The 13,003-nt window shown below is 40.2% G+C and overlaps 1 pseudogene; it reads right to left on the minus strand.

Annotated features, from left to right (window-relative positions):
• Window positions 1-2,002: 2,002 nt before the first annotated feature.
• On the minus strand, window positions 2,003-11,843 carry LOC145400237 (putative neural-cadherin 2; annotated as a pseudogene).
• Between the last annotated feature and the right edge of the window lie 1,160 nt (window positions 11,844-13,003).

A 13,003-nucleotide genomic window follows, 5' to 3' on the forward strand; every position in this document is an offset into this window, starting at 1 on the left:
AATATGGATACTCAGTCTCTCCTTTTCTTATGAATCCATACATCTTCCCTCAAGCACTTTCCCATTAATCCAAACCACTTTCCCTCACATACTAATAAACTAAATTCATTCTCTCAGTCTCTTTAACAGCCTTACTTGATAAACCTGCATCCTTTTTATGTGCCGAGTGGGAAGGTGTGCTGATTCCTGCTGCCAATTTCACCTCTGTCACCTCCAACTGTGTGTCACTGGGTCTGCTGGAGTCCCTTGTTGTCTTCTCCTCTGTTCCATCACTTTCACTAAACTCCCTCGACTTTTGTTGCCGTCGTCTCAGATGGATTACGTAGACCACAACCACCACCACTGTTATACATGAGATCAGACATGTGTAACTGAGGTTATATGAATATGTTCACCTGATATTCTACCACTTTTACTCCTGATGTTCCAGCACTTCTACTTCTCACTTCCTTCCGTTAACTAACACTTCCAAACTAAGACAGGCTTCGTATGTTGCTCTGCCCAAATATGATTCTTGATTTGACAGGATACATTAGGGGGAGAAGTGAAAGACATACAGTAAAGCATGTCCCTGCCTACATCACTACCATGACACTTGTTAAACAGGAGACCAAGGAAGTGAACTTTACTTTTTTCTATTATAATACTGTTTTGCTTTTTGCTTGTTTTTCTTTCCACGAATAAAAAAAAGTAAATAGTTGAGAACCTGCAAGACTTGTTTCTTCCAAGGATAATAGAAAAAAAGAAACCAAATCAATATACATTCATTCTGAGATACCTGGACATGTAACAGACGAGGTCACAGGCAATGGGAAGGACAGACTGAGGAAAGAAGTTCCTGAGCTGACCAGCCGTATAAAAGAAAGTCTGAAAATACCAGCAGGTTCTAGTTTTAGACAGCTGGACCCTTGTTTCCTTTTGTACAGTCTTGTGTTTTATATTTTAAGCCTGGTTTAGTCAGCTAATTTATTGAGTTTTAAGGAAAACTTTTAATAGCGAAGCTTCAGCAAGGCCTTTGATCATCATCAATCATTCATCATCCATTCCTATGGTGCCCCATGAGAAGTGTAGGAGCCCAGGGCTTGGCAAGTTGGTCCTGACTTTTAAGATGAGTGTGACCAGCCTCACTCATCCCTGCTATACATCTTTACAGGCTCAATTAGACTGGAGCGCCTTAATTACCCACTAAACTACCCGAAGCCATAAAGTGGTACTGGTTATATGGTTACCAGTGTAGTAAATGGTTTCCTAGAGTACAGGAAACCATTTGGCTTGTCACTCAGTGCAGAGTCACCTGTAGACAGACTGAAGAGGAAGGAATGAAGGAAAGAAAGACAGAAGAGGATGGAAGAGAAGAAGGAAGGAAGAGAGAAAAGGGCTACAGTCACCCGAGAGCAGTGGATGGTGAGAGAAAGGCCTTTGATAATAGGGGAATTTAAATAAATCTAACTTAACCACTCCAGTAAAAGCACATCTTTTAACTATTATTCTTGCTACTGCCAGATCATTTATGCTTTGCTTAAGGAAGACCTCTGGAAAAGAAAGGGCTAGTATCATCTGATATGAAAGGGTTAAAAATATGCACAGTCTGAGAATACTGTATCCCCTTTATTCTAAAATACCTATTTGATGATGATGATGATGATTCATATTTAAAGCCTATCCATCTCACTACTGTAGTGAAGACAGGGTGATGATAAGGATCATGATGCTTACTGGTATTCAAATCACCCTTTTAGTGACAGCAAGAAAAAGGTTATGATGATGAAGACAATTATTATGATGAATCTTACTAACCATATTTATAACTGTGAGAGTGAGATGCTAATATTGTTACTGTTGATTATGATGACAAAATGTAACTCATGAGCAATTAAACCTGGTACTGACCTAAGAGTATGAAGAACCATACCAGTGAAGCCACCAGTGTCGCCAGGGAGAGGGTGAAGCCATGTTCCACCACTGACCTTGCCTCACAGTGCTGCCCTGCAATACACATCAGTCACTGCCTCTGTTCTTGGGAAGCAGCTGTGTTATCATTAGCTTAAAGGACCCTGTAGTACCTCTTCCTTCACAATTTGGTATACCTTTGAATACCTATTAATTTTCTCTTTGCATATACAGTATAAATACAGCTTCATATCAGAACATGATTTTTTTTTATTAAGAAATATTTAATGAAATTATAAGAAACTGTATTTTAAATATATTCATGTCTTTTTATATATTAACTGGCCACATGGATTATATTAATTAGAGTTTACTGACCACAAACACTCTACGTAAATGTACATAAACATGGTCAAGCTCTTTTGGTCAAAAGACTGGGAAGCATGAGAGTTGGCAAAACTTGAGAAACACAGCAATAAAGCAATAAGCAGCATGTATTTTGGGTCTCACCAATGTAGGAGGAAGGACAGTGGCAAAAATACCCTGGGCTGGCATTGGCACAGGTTCCACCATTAAGACAGGGTGACCACTGACACTCATCATCGTCTTCACAGTGCCCACCCTCTCGTGTAACCTCTGATCCCTCTAGGCACCTGAAGGTCCATGGTTAACAATTATTTTAATTACTCTGCAGGACATATAAATCTTCACAGCAGTTAATTATATCATCATCATCATCATCATCATCATCCGGACCTCCTTTCCCACCCAAAGGCAGGGTGAGGAGTAGCAATATCCAGACAGCCCAAAACTGCCCAATCCAATGGGCCACGCTTCCATTCACTCATCATTCAAGCCCCCGGAATCCTGGCTCTATCGGATACACCAAATACATTCACAACATTATGTAGCTTCACAGTTAATTATATTCTAGAATAATTTTGCTTTGTCATATTTTTTCCTGTAATACAATACTTAATTCACTCTGGTTTGGTTTCTGGTGTCTGATAACCCTATGAGCGAGGATGAAAGTATAAACAGTATCATGCTAGTGAAGAGACACAGACAGACAGACAGACTAAGAAATATTGTACATTCATACATTATGTAATCCAGTGTTCCTTGTTCGCCAAAGTCAACCTTTTCTTTCATTGTTCGTAAAGAATTCTGGTCAAGTTCTCTAAGCATGAGGCCCTTTCATGCAGTTTCATTCCACATCTTCCTTGGTCTAACAATGGGGGCTATCCCTCCCACATTCAGCTCTCCCATCCAATAGCTCTCACACATTCTCACCATGTGTTCAAACCACTTTGACCTGTCCATGTGCATTAACCCACTAACATTCTCAATAGCCATGCAATCTCTTAATTTGTCCACAATGTTTGTTTCTTAATGTGGAACTTCCTCTTAATTTCCTCACACTGTGTATTTCTTAGTGTGGAATATATTACAAACTAACAGATGTGGACAGAATGAGACATGCAGATAAAGAGAGATAAAGAAAGTACTGTACTAACCCACATTCATGCCTCCACCAGACATCAATACAGGTGAATGGGGTGAGGCAGGTGACATTATTGCAGGCTGGTGGGGCAGTACAGCCAGCAGACACACTAGTGAACATGGTGGCTTGGGCTAGGGCTGATGTGTTAACCAGAGGTGGCAGGGGCAGTGGCACTCCAGACACTCGTAGGTCATCCAGGCAACCTTAAACATCATTGGAGGAACACATATATAACAAAAAAGAAGGTCCAAATTACCAAACACACGGATCTAGTCATACAACCATAATATAATACTGCTCCATCAAGAGAGAAGAGGTCTTTGGCTGTGTGACACAGTTCAAACAGATCCACACTGTAAAAGAGATTAAGGAGATCTTATTGTATGTCTAGACACTTGGACACATACCATGAGTGAGATACAAAAAAAAAAAAGGCTAATTATCAGTGAACTTAAACATCTAAATTTTTGGAAGAGACAGAGAGAACATGCGTCTGGGCACTCAAGACACCTGCAGGTCATTGAGGCAGCCTGACAAACATCATATATTACAAAAGAAAGATCTGGACAGTAAGTCCTAGTTATAAATAGTCTTTATTAGGTAAAAAATAATTAGTATCAGCCTCATTTTTGCTGCCCCATTGCAAGCCACACAGAGTTCAGGGCTTGGTAGGGTTAATAACTACACTTCCATAATCCAGTTAATTTAAGTCATAAGAAACCATCCTACATCCCTGACAACATTACAAATTAAAGAAAAACCTCTGGCCTCTTGCAATCAAACCATGGCACATTTGTACACAACTTTCTCTAACTGGATTTCTATCAGTAAATTATATAAAAATTACTGATTACAGATCCACTGCTACCTATAAAGGAGCTTTACTAGTTTTCCCTAACTTGTAGTATAGTACCAGTTGTATGGAGAACTTTGAGATACAGTATATTGAAAAAAAAAATCTTGTGATTGAACTGACAACTGCCTCAATAACAAACACTAATATTGACATTCATAAAAATGGTGGAAAATGCTAATACTCATGGAAATGGTGGCCAGCGAAGGACAAAAAGACCTTAATGTCATGAAAACTGTGAAGAACAAAAGGCAAAAAGGACTTATCATCAAGGCAGTCATCATGAACAATGGGTTAAAAGAACTTACCATTAAGAGAGCTATGCAGAACAAAAGGCAAAAAGATCTTACCATCATGGAAGTCATCAACATAGAGGCTCACTCCTACATACTCTGGTGAGCCTCCTACGTAGACCCCCTCCTGTCGGTCCACCAGGAGGGGTGTGGACCATCCTTGGGGGGAGGCAGAGGCTGGGGTAGCATTGTACAGTGGGCCATCACCTTGGTCCACCTCCATCTCTGCCCACTCACCTACCCTGTCCTCACAAAAACATAATTATTATTGTTGTTGGATGTGTTATTGTAGTCTTCAGTATCATCATCCTCATCCTCATCAACATCTATCTCTCTATCGATCTATCAACTGCCACAAGCCTTAATACCATAAGGGGTGGCCAGAATCAAATCGCCTCCGTGTTGCCCTGTCCCCCGTCATTTCACTGCCCTCCCCCCAGCCCACACACCCCTTTCTCATATACCTCTCCACTTCATCCCTCCATCTCATCCTCCATTTCCCCTTCCCTCTCCTTCACTCACATACACTCTCCTCATTGGTCTCTCAGTTTACATCCTCTCCACATAGCCAACATCATCATCATCATCATCATAATTAGTCACTCTGGTTCACTTCCATCTCTGTTCACTCACAAACTCTATCCTCACAAATGTAACACCATTATTCTGGTTGTTGGCACTGTTTTCATTATATCATCACTATTCACTCACACACTCTGCCCTCACAAAAACATTAATATTATTCATATAATAATATTATTATTCTATGGATGTCGGGCCCATTTCACTAAGCATGCTTTTGGTACCTCTCCTAATTTCATATTTCTTCTTTTCTTGCATCAGCATCCTACTTCATTCTATTTTTAAGTGAAAAAAACATGAGGATAACAATGATGATAAAGTTATTATTATTACCGCCACCAATGAAGTTGAAGGAGGTTATATATTCACCTACATTTGTCTGTCTGTCCAGACAGTATCACCAAAAGTTCTCAATTATATCAATGAAGTTTAGTGGAAGGGTGGGCCATGGGCCAAGGAAGAATTTATTAAATTTTGGGGTGGATCCAAATCTGGATCATGCATTGGCGGAGGTATGCGCTCTTTGAGTGCTTCCTAGTTATTATTATTATTATTATTTATCATTATTATTAATACCACATTATTATAATTTTGAAATTAAAACCTTACACAGTACCTTCGGATATATATGGTGTGCCACTGCCCATCAGTAAGGACGACCTGGGTGAGGCAGAGGTGTGTGAGTGCAGCAGGGTGTGGCAGCAGCTTCAGACACACCCGCCCACTGACTAGGTGTAGCGCTGCCAGGTCACGCCCATGTTGTGACCCCACCCACACCAGCTGACCAGAGTGTTCCCAAGTACGAAACCTTACAAATATATAACAGTGAGTCCTCAATACAGCTGGGTCCCATTAAATGAGTGGGATGTGTTGATGGAAGACTGCTTGGATAGCAAAAGAGCAGACACTTGTATATCAAACAAAATAAAAGGATCGTGAAACTCATATAACAGAGTACATAAATTAAGAGAAAAATAGGGTTAGGCTAACTGACCCTGCTCGCATAAATGAGATCGGGTCTAAATTGCCCATTCTCATATCACTGGTTTCTTGTATAGCAGATACTTGTATAACAGGACCTGCTTGTGTAAATAACATTTTTAAAGTCCTCTGCTTTTATTGTTCCCATGTCCACAACCTTACAAAAAATATTTTTACCATATCCCCTTGCTGTATGTTGCCTCTTTTCATGTTATTATACAGTAAGAACCTCTTCATCCTTACATGTCTCTTTAAAAATTAATAACATATTTTTTGGCTGGAATAAAATACAGCTGACATTATCCAGCAGCAGGATAATGGAGACTTTTTCTAACCCTTCCACCCCAAGGCATCTCTCCTTAGCTGAATAAATCACTAGGTATTTGTCAGAATAAAATATAAAGCATCTCCTCTGGTTGAATGGGTCTACAGTAAATAATGGTAAAACATCGCTCTCATCTTAAATGTCAGGACCAACTTGCCTAACCCCCGGCTCCTACACTCCTCATGGGGCAATGTAGGATTGGATGATGGATGGATGGATGGATGGAAAACTAATTTGTCAATCAAAAATCCACTATAACCTATAAATCTTAATTCCCCTGGTTCCCCAATTTTCATCACCAATTACGTGGAAAATGTTGCAACAGTCTGGAACACATCCGTGACTTAATAATGAAGACTGTCTGCATGGCCCTTCTACTGATCAGTGGGTAGATGAGCATTTTGATGGTATAGTCATAAAGACAGAATGATTATGAACTAGGAGGAGAGGAGGGTATTGCATATATGTGTGAGTCTGAGGACAAGGGGAGGCAAGGAAGGCCAACAAGATGTCTGGATATGGTAAATGAGAGCATGAGAGGGAGAAATAAAAGAAATTTCATGAAACAAATGACTTGGTGAGGAAAAGAAATGTATAAAGATGAACATAACACAGATTTCACTCATTTTTTTAACCTGACATGAATTGAACTGGCTTTATCCTACAGGCACTTGTGAGTTACAGAAAAAGAAAACAGACCTTTTTTTTTCTTTTACTTTCTCTGAATGGATTATTTTTTAAAACACAATGGCTCTCTTAATTCCATTTTCTTTAACAGGATTATTTTTTGAAAGGATTCAGTCTTTGGGTTCTACTTCTGCATAAATCAAATGGTTGGTGTAGTTCTTAGGATTTCATTTCATTTGATAAGTTATGGATGAAACAATTTTTAGTAGAGCTTGAACCTTTTGTTTATATTTTCTGCACAAATACCTGGGTTCTTATGCTGTGGCTCCTTAACTTACCAATAAGCAAGGTGCAGCGGGCTAAAACAACATAAGCTATGTCAAAAGATTTCTTATGTTGTGTAGTAAACAAGGCTATCACATATCTGACTCCTTATGGAACAATATTTTTAGAGTTTTAATCACTGCTTTCTTATTTTTGCATAAATTAAAGGGACCTAGTAAAAAAGCTCCTCAACTGCTCAATGAGCAAGGACTGAGGCAACAACACAGTCCATTCCAATATCAGAATTTTACTCATATTTCTCACTCAAACTACATCACCCATATGGGTAACTGTCATTCTAATCTGGAATGGACTATATAGTGTACTGTGGTTCCAGGTGATCAAGTTAAGAGTGTGGGAATATGGGCAAGTGTGAGGGGGTATGTAATGATCAAGTGTAGTTATGGTAAGGAAGGGACTATGACCGAAGGCCAGTTGATCTCACCTGAGCTGGAGGAAGGTGGTATGTGGAGGTGGAACAGAGGTGAGTGCCATCTTGACGTAACTGCTGTGTGCAAAAAAGACAGGCTGAGTGCGGTGCATGCAGGTTTCACCCGCCCAGCCTGACTCACACTCACATGACCCCTTCCCACCCACACCAACACACCTGTTGAAAAGACAAATTTAGAAGGGAGCAATGAAACTATACTTTACACTAATGCCAGTATCATATCTTATATAATCACAAGGTGGGACAGTGAGCTGTCTTCAGCTGTGTATACGAAAGAACCCCTGCCATATGTTCCCTATTTTTGCATTCCTCTTTGCTGTCAAGTCACAGTAATTTTAAAAAATATATATATTAATCTTCCATGCTATCTATAAAATTTATATGCTTGTATCCTTCAATTTATATTACCAAATGTATGGAAAAAGCTGGGATATATTGGAATAAATAATAAACAACAAGGACTAAACTGTAACGTGCTCCCATATCCCAGGGAAAAGAATACTACCTACTGATTACTTGCACGTCATAGACACACAGTACCTTGTGCTGTCTGGCACAATGGACATACACATATTTACCTACTACTGTACAGTACATGCATAGCCAACATAAATTATTATCATACACTCTGAAAGGCAATACAGTATTCCAGGCTTGCCAATTTCAACCTTGTTAACCTTATGGCTGCACTCCTAGTTACAAAGTCTTCCAAAGCAAATCTCCTCAAGTTCCCTAATGCAAAGGCTCATTCTGAAATCACATAATTTTCAAAGTATGTCTGTAGACTTTCTTATCCATATATATGCCAAAGAGGTTAATGGTTAATTCATGGATGGTATACATACTCAATTAATTTATGAATAACTTACCTAGCATTGTTTTGACAAGGGTGTCCAGCAAGTGTGCAGGCGTCCTGGCCAGGGCAACCTGGGGAACTGTCCTCACCCAACACACCTTCACCAAGGTCTCTCAGCTGAAACACACAGTACACTGCCATTCATTGCTGATTATAAACATTCATCTCACACTCACATCAACATCATCACCATCATTTTTACTGCTAAATACTGTAATGGGGTGGAGTACGATCCAGAATAAATGATGTACAAATACTGAATTAGCCATTAAGTCCATTGTTATCTGTAAAGCTAAATTACCTGACTGCACCAGTTACCTCTCCATTGACTCGTAAGTTCCTAATGCAGCCGAGGAATGCAGCATCAGTGACTCGAGCTGGCCCGTGCATGCTGGAGGTGTTCTGGGGGAGGGTTAGCCAGGCCGCCCACCTGCAGGGGCGCTGACACACTCAAGGCGCGTTCTTGTGGTGGCAGTGGACCAGCCACTCTGCATTCTCCACCACCCTCACATCGATCTACAACAGTTTCTACCTTCTGAAAATGAGAAATAAATACTGTATAAGCAAATAATAACTAAATAAATAAATACAATAATCTCTTGATTATCCGGACGGCCATTACCCTGACAATCCATTTCCTGGATGTTGTGATCTGGCTGTTAGAAACCATTATTTGTACATTTTTCCATAATATCCAGACAAAATGCTTGCATCCAGATGGAAATTATGGCTGCACGAACATTTTTGCATCTGACTGGGCAGGAATAGCCTGGTGGTGCTATCATTGTTGCTAGGTGGCGATTGTGTAGTAAACAGCTCCTCCCAGACAGTTGTTTTGGCAGTGAACATGTTGGTTTTTGTGGTTGTTCCCTACCTGCTTCAGGTCTTGTTGTTCCTTGCATGCCTCTTCCTAGAGTGTGTGATGATGGCCCCTTCACCAAGGAAAAGGAAGAGGGTAGTGCTGACTCTTTAGAAGCAGGAGATCCTGGGTAAGACTGATGTGGGATGGTCGAATCATGAGTGTTGACGATTTTTTTTTTTTAGCTTACTACAGTATACTGTACCATGCTCTTGTTCTATTATTCCATGATTCTATTTCATTTTACCATTATGTTTTTGTGCACACTGCATTTTTAGGTCTGTTCGACCAGACTGAGTAGTGTTAAACAACATGAGCAAGTGTTGTACGATGTACTGAAGTGACCTAACACTGGCTTCCAAAATTAGGTTATGTACGAAAGGGGGTCAGGGGAGAAGTCCATTATCCCGATGGAACCATTACCCGGACATGCCTTTAGCTCTATTATGTCAGATAATCAAGGGATTACTGTAATATACTGCACATCTGTATTTCAAAATCTTTCATTCATCATCCTAACTCAGTTTCCTGCTACCTCATCTATCTATGATTGTTAAATGTATGGTAAGCCATTACGATATCCTACCTGTGGTCCCCAAATGAGATCCAGCCTGTGCCACTCCCAGTCTGCCAGTGAAGGAAGGTGTGGACCTGCCAGGAACACGGGTCCACTGCCTGAGTCCAGTAACACCTGAGGCCGTCCCCCCACCAGCTGCACACTCACAACATCCTCCTGTAGCAAGCACTACTTTAAGGAATGAAGTTCCTGGTGATGATGATATGATGATGATGTAGAGGAGGAGGAGTAGGAGGAAGTTTGTGAATAAAAATTTGAATGATGATATTAAGCAGTGATAAAATATGCAAAAAGTGCTTCAGCAACTTCTCATTGTCAAATATTTCAGAATTCCAAAAAAAGACAGACTCAATACAAATAGCATTTAAAAAAATTTTTACTTTCATAAACAAGTCTAGAACTGAAATAATGTGTGCGGCTGCAGGAAAATGCAAGGTGATGGAATTTAATAACAGGGAGAAGAACCAGTGGGTGATGGGGAACAACGTAATGGAAATAGTAGATAAATATACGTACTTAGGTATAGAAGTGAGTAAGGAAGGAATAGGAGGGGAGAAACAAAGAAAGATTAATGAAGGGAAATCTCGGAAGATGGCAGGCATGATTATAAATGGAGGGTGTAGAGCGATTAACAAGTATAACGTGGGTAAGAGTCTGTGGAAAGGAATAGCAGTGCCTTATTGTCTCTATGGATCGGAAATAACAAACTACCGAGATGGAGATATCATGAAATTGGAAAAAGTACAAAACATAGTGGGTAGATGGGGCCTGGGGGTCCCAAGAAGTACGGCAGTAGAAGCCATAAGGGGAGACATGGGCTGGAGCACATTCAAAGAAAGAATTGTGAAAGGAAAATTGGGGTTCACAAAGAAAATAGAAAAACTCAGTGTGGAAAGATGGGCTAAGAGGGTGCTGGAGGAAAGAGGGGCAAGATCATCATGGGGGAGAGAAATTAACAGATGGAAGAGGAGAGAAAACCTGGCAGAGGTTTGGAGCCATATAGAAGGCAAACAAATTAAGAAAAAGATTGAAGAGAATGGATTGAACAGATGGAAAGTGGGGTTAACAGGAAAGGTGACTCTGAAATGGTATAAAAGAAAGCAAAAACCAGAAGGGCTAAACTGGCATGTAGGAGACTGGGGAAGTAGACTGTTAGTTAAAGCTAGGACAGGTACTCTGGAAGTGAATGGTAGAAATAGAGAGGAACAGGACAAGAACTGCAAATTTTGTGAGGGGATAAAAGAAACAATAGAACTCCTAATTGTTGAATGCAACAACTACAAAGAGCAAAGGGAGAAGTTAATAGCATCAGTAGTAGCGGTGATAGGAATGGAGGAATGGCAGAGAAGACTTGAGGAAGAAGATGGGGGGATTTGTACAGTACTGGGACTATATGGGGATAAGGAAGAAACAGGGAGAATAATGAAGTTTGCTAAAATATTTCTAACACAATGTTGGAAGAAAAGGCAACAGCAAGAAGGACAGTAAATAAACATATAAAAAATGTTACGAAAATTGAAGTGTGATCAAGAAAAGAGAAGAGGATAAGGAGCAAGAAGAGAAGGAGGACCTACGAAGCGATACAAAGCGACAGAGGTCACAAGAAGAAGAATAAGAAGAAGAAGGTGACCAAGGCCGACATATGCAACCATGTTGGAGTCTTTAAAAACGAAAAACGAAAACGATATGTGATACCAATTATCACAAAACTCACAAGCCATTATGGTTCGATCTCACCGGTCTGTCGCATGTGCCACAAAGGTTCACATGACGCCCGCCTCGCTGGGTACGTTGTGTTTACGTCGCTTACTCGCTGAGAGCAACACGCTAGTGTTTACATTTTATCCATTTTATCGACATTCGTAAAGAATCATAATATATGATCAAATAGATGTTGTTTATATATATATGAAAAGTAGTTTTTCATTTTTAAACTACTTACTGATACTCTAAGGCTTTCTAATGGTAATTTATTAAATATATTAAGCAGAGTGGAATCTTAAGCAGCTGCTGTTTGCAGATGATATTGCACTGGTGGCTGATTCAGACGAGAGATTAAGACAGTAGGTAGAGGAGTTTTGAAGGTGTGTGAAAGGAGGAAATTGAAAGTAAATGAGAATATGAGTAAAGTGATGAAGTGTACGAGGTTGGTAGATGGTAGGGGGATGAATATAGTTTTGAATGGTGAGTTGCTTGAGGAGGTGGAGTGTTTTAAATATTTAGGGTCGCATGTTGCTATGGATCGAAGAATAGATGTAGAAGTGAAGTTTAGAATAAATGAAGTAGGAAAGGTGCTGGGAGGAATGAAAAAAGTGTTTAGATGTCGTTCGCTTAGAATGGATGTAAAGAGAAGGCTGTATGAGGGTGTTGGGGTACCGATTGCGTTATATGGGGCTGAAACATGGAATATGGGTGTAGCAGAGAGGAAAAGTTTGAATGTAATGGAGATGAGGTGTCTGAGGAGTATGTGTGGAGTGACGCGTATGGATCGGGTGCGAAATGATGAAGTGCGAAGGAGAACTGGAGTTGTTCGGGAGATGGCTGGTAGAGTTGATTAGAGGGTGTTGCGAGAGAATGGATAATGAGCGATTGGTGAAAAAGATAACTAGATCTGATGTGAGAGGTGTAAGGCTGAGAGGGAGACCACGAATAGGATGGATGGACAGTGTGATCAGAGCGCTGGATGCGAGAGGGATGTTTGTTGAGCAAGGAAGAGTGGCTGTGCGTGACAGAAATAAATGGAGAGAAATTGTGAATGAATATATGATGACGCAGCCCTGAGGGGATATTTTCCCGCATTTGGTCTGATCAGCTAGTCAGGTCAGGTGCGAGTAAAGGGATGAGTCTATTATAATGTGGTGGCAGATATAATTAAAAAGGC

This window comes from Coenobita brevimanus, chromosome 51 (assembly GCF_032717465.1).
Source record: "Coenobita brevimanus isolate Jiangsu-jjx chromosome 51, ASM3271746v2, whole genome shotgun sequence".
NCBI classification, from domain to species: domain Eukaryota; kingdom Metazoa; phylum Arthropoda; class Malacostraca; order Decapoda; family Coenobitidae; genus Coenobita; species Coenobita brevimanus.